At 52.5% G+C, this 8,320-nt stretch overlaps 1 pseudogene; it reads left to right on the top strand.

Moving 5' to 3' along the window:
• The first annotated feature begins 700 nt into the window (after positions 1–700).
• LOC146200802 (uncharacterized) lies at positions 701–7,292 on the top strand (annotated as a pseudogene).
• Positions 7,293–8,320: the final 1,028 nt, after the last annotated feature.

Below are 8,320 nucleotides of genomic sequence, written 5' to 3' on the forward strand. Positions count from 1 at the left end.
GTTCATCGCATAACGAAAACAGTTCGGTAATATGGCCTTAAAATGGATAATAAAAAATTGGAACAGTTTCATCACCACAATAAAACGTTAATATACAGTGGCAAGCAGACGAAACCGGAAGCAAACATTTCCAGAAAATGAACTTTCTTAATACAGCAGTAACGACCACAGGAAAAGATGTCTTTTCCTTCCTCAGACATTTCAGGCAGTAACAAGCGCACTACTACAAGAAACGACAGGTTCTCTGCGCGCATTGTTGCTGTCATGCAGCAACACGCAGAAAGCCCACAGCAACTACCCGTGCCGTACGTAACTACAGACTTCTTGCCGAGTTCAGCGCGGCGTCGCTGCCTCTCTCGTACTGAATCTAATATCATCCGTAAAGTGTAAAACGTTCTCACCACCTCGGCGCGTCTCTTTTGTGTGCGGACTTCGAAGCTGTACCTCCGTTATGATAAGATGCAATATTCTCCCCCCTCTCTGCCTATTCGCGTGGCTTGCTGGAGTCGTCAATGCACCATTAAGGCACCTTCGTGCAATCAGCCATATACTTTTGGTGCGCGCTTTGAAAAGTTGCTGGGGTTGTTTTGGGCTGTAGTCGCGTGCAAAAAGTGGGCCTCTGGCGACATAGGCGACATGAGTGAACCGCGAGAGAACGACAAGTACGTACACGGAGCCCGAGTCGGCGGAGCCTGCAGGCATGTCCAAGCTCCGTGCCGAGGTGACCTCGGCCATGGCCAACATCCCGTCGTTGGTGATCGTGCTTCTGTGCGTGCTTCGGCTCGTCTTTTTCGTGATCATTGCCGCCCTTTCGGTCAAGGTGCACTCGGGCGCCGGGGGGGCCCGAAGCGCGCTGCCTCACGGCGTGCTGTTTGCGCTCTGCGGGCCGCGTGTTGGAAGGCCTTGAGGTACCGTTGTCAGATGGAAGGAGGTTTGGCTCCAGAAGGCGCCGCACCTCAAGGTCTCACATTGAGGTGGGCGCCGCCGCGCCTGGGTCGTACACGTTCGCTTGCCACCGCCGAGCCGGGGAAGACGCAGTGACGGCGTTGCAGTGCCAGTCGCACTAGTCGCACCACCCTGTACAGCACCTAGTAGACCGGGCGGATGGCGACCAGCTGTCGGCTGAGGCGAACGCGAAGCGCTTCTATGAGTGCACGGAGCCGCGCAGCCCGAGCCAGAACGCGCTGGCGTTATTTAAGGCGCGTATATAGTCCGGCGCGTTCAGCGCGCGAACAAGCCTCGCTCGCGATTAGTCACGCTACGCCAGTTTCGCCACGCCAGACGAAATGTGATTCCCTTTATACTTTGGCGCTGCGCGCCTCTGGCGACTCTCTTCGGAACATGCGCAGAACGGTCGCTGAGTCGCGGGCCGTCTGCATCGTCTGCACCCCGTTCGCAGCCGCAACCGTTTCTTCATCCGCGGCACTGAGACTACGAAACATGACTAGGATATTATCCGCCCGACAAAAACTTGCTATCACTTTACTAGTGCACCGTCTGCGACGAAAGGGCAGGCGTTCGATGTAAGTGCGAGAGATTTTTGCTGAGCGGAAAAGCGCTGGCGAGTACCACCAGCTTGTACAAGAACTACGGCAAAAGGACCCCGCGTACCATTTCAAGTACTTCAGACAACCAGACGTCGCACAAATGGTGCGTTTTATTCTTCGGTATATTTTAGCTCACCGATGTGTGTGAGCTCTCATTATTTCTATAAAAATGCACGAAGGAAAATGGCGCCTTGTATTATGCTTTGTAAAAACGAATGCTTCAACTCTCGGCGATGCTGCTTCCCAATATTTTAAATTTTGGCTGCACTGCATTTACTCTCTCTTAATGGGATTAGGTGTTGCTTTTAAGATTCTTAGTGCGCATTGAAAGCTGCTATTACCAACGCTTCCTTGCGTAGGATGACCAAGGCCTCGTACGATAAACTTTCGAGCCTTGCATGCAGCCGCAACCGCATCCTACATCCGCCGAACCACAAAAGCCCAGTCAGTCCAAGAGAAAGGCTGGCAGTCGTTGCGGTAAGTATTGTGAATTTATGATCAATAACCTATTTACCAATTCAATTTTTTTTTTATCTGACAGAGCGCTGACGACTACCTTCCATGTTACTTGCTGTGAATGTATTTCCTAGGTTTCCAGATGAAAGTGAGACCATAACTTTGCGGTATTTTTAGAAAATTTATTTATTCGATCATTCTTGTTTTTATACAGTACTGCAGCAGAAAAAATGATACTGTGTCATTTCATCACTCCTAGCGCTGCAAACACATTTCCACCCCATGTTGCATGCCCTGTACTTCAGTTTTTTTTTCTTTCGTTAAAAAAAAAAGTCTCAGCAGGTCAGAAATGAATTAACTGTTGAACATAGCTAAAGACAACTGTGCTACCCCCCTACCTCCCTTGCTTGAAAACTTGTATATTAGCAATCCTTTATTATTGAGTGGCGTTTTAAGCTTGAAATGAAGAGGCAGTGTTGGATTATAATGCAGTTTTTTCTCCTACCTTTTACAGGTTCCTGGCAACCGGCGGCTCCATGAACGATATTGCTATGAGCTATCGCATGTATGTATCTGCTGTCTGGCATTCTGAAGGAGACCCTGCCTGCCATTTGGGACTGCCTTTCCTAAACTGCGCTGCGACAGCCCTCCTCCTCAGAATTGGAGCTCATTAAGGAGGCTTTCGACACCAAGTGGGACTTCCCTAATGCCGTTGGGTGCATAGATGGCAAACGTTCGTGCCCCGATGAGAGCGGTTCCGAATATTACAACTACAAGGGTTTTAACTCATTACTGACGCTGGCTGTTGCCGACGAAAACTATCGCTTTGTTCTGGTAGATATTGGTGCGAAGGGCCGTCTCTCTGATGGCTCTTCCTTCCGAGAAAGTCCTCCCAGAAAGATCTTCACATTCGCCTGAGCTTTCGTCAACAACGCGAACCTCGTGGAAAGTGACCGCTATCGTCGGTTATCAGCGATCACCTCACTTTGGTCAAGCTCGCCGAGGAAGACAGACTCGACCGCCAACCAATCAGCTTCAGCCAAGAAAGTTTATGTGACACCGAGGAAATTTATATACGTCAGAGGCACAATGCGTTCACGGGATTTGGAGCCGACACACTGGCCGACATGAGGCTTACAGCACTCTTGTTACTGCAGGTTTGTGCTTACTCTCCCTGTTAAGTTGCTGGGCCGTTGTGGAGGAGGGGAGCACTCCAAAACAGCCGGCTCGCTTCTTCTGTTTGTCTTTTCTTTCTGGTTGTTAACTTTGTTGTCAGGGGTTTTTTATGAGTCCGCGTCCGGGCGCCCGTTGAACTTGAAATACGCAAGGAAAGGTTATTTGACCGGGAGTTCGGGGCTGAGACCTTGGAAGGTTTTGGTCGGACCGTGAGACAGAATAGACATCTCGGCGCCAGACGCGAGAATTATGACTGTCGAGGAAAACAACCTGCGCCGCATCTGCCGCTCGTACCACTTAAGGGGCCTGCAAATGTGCACGCTACAGTGACCTTTGGCCTGTGCGACCGGAAGAGCGTGCTGGTTGCTGTTGCAGCCGCGTGGGAAACCCAGGGTCGTCTTACGAGTGACACACGTTGTTTCAGTTTCATAAACAGATCCGTACAAGTCAGGCGTGCCGGCGACGCGGAGTCTGCGGAGAGCGAACCGCGTCGTCGTTTAACCTGTCAGCTCAGACCAATAACGGGCGAAGGTTTATGACTTCCCTGCTCAGCGCATTACCGATGGGACGGCACCGACGCAACCGTAAGCGGTCAAAACACAACACGAAAACGGACGGTCGCTCGGGAAGCGCGCCGTTTACACACAAGCGGTCTCGTGTTTCTGGCTGCGCGGCGCGAGCCGGGGGTGCCGTTTCTAATGCGATGCCTTCGTAGAATTCGAGCGGAAAGGCGCGCACCGCGCCGTCGAACTGTCAACTCTCGCGTGAACATAAATATCCCCGCGGCGCTCTCGCCCAGCCGGCCAAGACGCGGGAGAACGGGAGGGCACATCCGGTGCTGTCGGTTGACGGAACATCGCCGCCGCAAACGGAGCCCGTGTCGATGAGGTGGTAGCAATAAATCCTCTTCTTTTTCCCGCTCTTCTTACGGCCAGCTGCTGCCCTGTGTGTCCTTGCACGTGTATGCATGGCTGGTGAAAGTGAAAGTGGCGTTCACGTGTCTTTGCTAATTTGTTTTGCCTCGCCCCTGATTTTGAGAATCAAAGTGTATCGTCTCCACAGGGGGAAAGGGCGAAGCCCTGTGTGCCCTCTCACGTGTATGCATTGTTGGTGAAAGTGAAAGCGGACGCGTCTTTGCTAATTTGTTTGGTCCCGCCCCTGATTTTGAGAGTATCTGTTCGTCTTCACAGGGGGAAAGGGCGAAGCCCTGTGTGCCCTCTCACGTGTATGCATTGTTGGTGAAAGTGAAAGGGTGTTCATGTGTCTTTGCTAATGTGTTTTGTCTCGCCCCTGATTTTGAGAGAGTATCTGTGCGTCGTCTCCACAGGGGGAAAGGGCGAACGATTGGTGGGAGGCACGCGGGGCTCGCGAAGGGCCAATCTCGGAGGTGCCGATGTTGCATTGGCTCTTTGAAATGTGGCTTTGTCATTCTGATTGGCTCGAAGAAGCTCTTTTCCTCCGATTGGCCACGAAGTCGGTAACCAGGATGTTGAAAATGTATATTTAATACGGGTGTTTGGGGAGAAAAAGGAAGACGGACAAGACGTAGACAGACTGACTGCCGACTTACGACTGGTGGCAGGAGGTCGCGACTGTGTTCGCAAAAGCAAAATGTGTTTTTGACCCGTTCAATAAAGTGCCCGTAGCGTCCGCAAAAGTTGTCCCTTCCGTTTCCTGCAACGTGTCCCCGGATCAACGGACCATCTGGAACACCACATCATCTATAGATATATAAGAGAAAGTTAACTGGCGCAGTCGAGCAGGATAATCCGGCGGCTTTCTGCGGAGCGGACAAGGACATCGGCGCTACGGGGCACGAGCTGAAGAGGACGACACCCTTAAGAGAGGTCCTGCAGTCACGGTTCGGGCGGCGGTGACATCCTGATGAGTGATCCTGCAGCTACAGCTGAACATCACAACGACTGGGCGTTCGGTGGAAACAAGGAACATCTTCGAGAAGGCTTCCGTAGCTCGAAGAAGCGAAGAGGTGGAGCTTGGAAGGAGACCACCAGACCCTGGCGGAGCAACGACCAGGTAGAAGACTGAAGTTGAGGGGCTCCGTGGATCGATGCCACTGACCGCAAAGAATCGGCGACAGTAGAGGACTCAGAAGCCAAGGCTTCATGACAGCGCCAGCAACTGAGTGAGTTTCTCCACTCTCACTTCACTTGCCTCAGCGTATGCGCGTGAGCCGCAGGGTTGATGTAAAGCATCTCGGAATGGCTCCATTTTGTTGGTGGGCGGAATATGACGGTGCACACGACGCTTGGTATCCGCCAATGTCAGAGACTGAGCGAGTTAAGGAAAGAGAGGAAAAGGAGAGAAGCGAAGCGGAAATCCGCGATCTGCTGCGGCAGTTAGCCGTAGCCGAGGAAGAGCTCAGGCAGGAAAGGATACGGTTTGAAGAAGAGCGCTCACGGAGAGCGGCGCGTGAGCTACCGGAGCAGGTGCAGATTCAGGCGCACAGTAGCGTAAATTGCCCTGAGCAAACGCTGATTGAGGCAGTTGGTGAGGTTAGCAGCAGCAGCGGCATTAAGTTCGTTCTTGCAGAGAACGTAAAAGAGGAATGCCAGATTCCTGCAGAGAGTGCTGTTATTTCCAGTGATTCGGAGAGCGCAGTTGATGTTTGCGTCGAGGAGCCTCGGGTTGTGGAAACAACCAGTGTTGAGAGAGATGGGCAGTCTCCTATCTCTGAGGTAGAGGTATGCTCTACGGAGGCGCCTGCAAAAGTGACCGCCATTGATCGAAATGTGCAGGCCGAGTCTTGCGATGTAGCCGAATGTGCTCACCATGCTAATGACGCGAATGAGAGCAAAGACGCAAAATGCTTAGTTGGCGCGAGCGCTGAACTTGTGTTCCCAACCGGAGTGGCAGTGTGCCAGGTAGGTTGTGCGGAGACCGGCACAGCAAAGACGGTGATCGCGACTTCAGTAGCAACATCCGAGAAGCCAGAAGCCGAACAGCTGGATAAACGGGGCAATCCTGACCCAGAAAACACGGGTTCATGTAAAGATGTAGATGAGCGGAGTCCTAGGCATGCTTTGAGCGATGGCGACGGAAATTGCGTCCCACGCTTTGAAAACAGCAAACTAACATTGCCGCAGCTAGCGATGGAACACGACCAGTGTTGGGACCTCGTTACGCATCTGCTTAAAGGACGGATCGCTAAGGCGGAGCCTCCGGAGAGTGAGCTCTTTGAACCAGGCAAGATAGCCCCAGAGACAAATTTTGGGTGCATTCTTATTTGCGCTTTCGCGGAAGCGTGTGCGCCGAGTAAACAATCAGCTAGCGTTTTCTGCGATGCAGGAGAACAGCACAGCCAGAAAGCAGGGCGCGTGCGAGTATCTTGCATGCTGCGGCTTGTCTATGCAGTGCGAGCAGTCAAGGCATTTGATCCCGGTGGCAAGCGCTGTGCGCTGAATGTTCGCAGCCTTAACCCACTCTGCCACTGCCAGTTTGTGACAGGCGTAAATGTCTCCTCTGGCTCTACCACGCGCTGAGGCAGTGACTGAGAGGGGAGGAACGGGACTATTGATAGACTTGGAACAGGGAGTGGACAGGCATCCCTGTGCAGCACATGTGTATTGTGTGAACTTCTGCTCTATGTGCCTGATCATGCTGTGTTTATTGCTTGGTTTGGTGTTGTGTATGTCAAGCTGTGTCTCATTGTATGCTGTATAATTTATTTACCGTTTGCAAACGCGCACGGAATATTTTCGTTCAGGGTGCGAACGCCTCTGCACGGAGTAATGCACTGTATATAGTGTTTATACGTCGTGGTGACCAGTGTCCGATACTATTGAGGCTCGTTTTTTGTTGTTGTTGTTGTTGTTGTTCTTTCATTAGAGCTGTGATGGTGAATTGTGCTGTACCACTGTAAGCGACGATGTAATGTGTCAGGCCAGTACAGTGAGGCGCGGAGTTGTGTGGCGCTTCAGTGGCTAAGTTCCTAGATTTTCTAGATTTGTAAATCAGACCCCATGGTCACGTCGATGGGCGCAGCTTTGTTTACGCTTTTGCTCTGTATGCCCAAAATGTTTCCGCACGTAGCGGGGGACAAGTGTTGTGCGGACAGCAAGTGTACGCACAACATTCTTAGTGGGAAGGTGTTAAGTTGCTGGGCCGTTGTGGAGGAGGGGAGCACTCCAAAACAGCCGGCTCGCTTCTTCTGTTTGTCTTTTCTTTCTGGTTGTTAACTTTGTTGTCAGGGGTTTTTTATGAGTCCGCGTCCGGGCGCCCGTTGAACTTGAAATACGCAAGGAAAGGTTATTTGACCGGGAGTTCGGGGCTGAGACCTTGGAAGGTTTTGGTCGGACCGTGAGACAGAATAGACATCTCGGCGCCAGACGCGAGAATTATGACTGTCGAGGAAAACAACCTGCGCCGCATCTGCCGCTCGTACCACTTAAGGGGCCTGCAAATGTGCACGCTACAGTGACCTTTGGCCTGTGCGACCGGAAGAGTGTGCTGGTTGCTGTTGCAGCCGCGTGGGAAACCCAGGGTCGTCTTACGAGTGACACACGTTGTTTCAGTTTCATAAACAGATCCGTACAAGTCAGGCGTGCCGGCGACGCGGAGTCTGCGGAGAGCGAACCGCGTCGTCGTTTAACCTGTCAGCTCAGACCAATAACGGGCGAAGGTTTATGACTTCCCTGCTCAGCGCATTACCGATGGGACGGCACCGACGCAACCGTAAGCGGTCAAAACACAACACGAAAACGGACGGTCGCTCGGGAAGCGCGCCGTTTACACACAAGCGGTCTCGTGTTTCTGGCTGCGCGGCGCGAGCCGGGGGTGCCGTTTCTAATGCGATGCCTTCGTAGAATTCGAGCGGAAAGGCGCGCACCGCGCCGTCGAACTGTCAACTCTCGCGTGAACATAAATATCCCCGCGGCGCTCTCGCCCAGCCGGCCAAGACGCGGGAGAACGGGAGGGCACATCCGGTGCTGTCGGTTGACGGAACATCGCCGCCGCAAACGGAGCCCGTGTCGATGAGGTGGTAGCAATAAATCCTCTTCTTTTTCCCGCTCTTCTTACGGCCAGCTGCTGCCCTGTGTGTCCTTGCACGTGTATGCATGGCTGGTGAAAGTGAAAGTGGCGTTCACGTGTCTTTGCTAATTTGTTTTGCCTCGCCCCTGATT

This window comes from Amblyomma maculatum, chromosome 2 (assembly GCF_055883805.1).
Source record: "Amblyomma maculatum isolate TAMU_Amacu chromosome 2, ASM5588380v1, whole genome shotgun sequence".
In the NCBI taxonomy this organism is placed as follows: Eukaryota; Metazoa; Arthropoda; class Arachnida; order Ixodida; family Ixodidae; genus Amblyomma; species Amblyomma maculatum.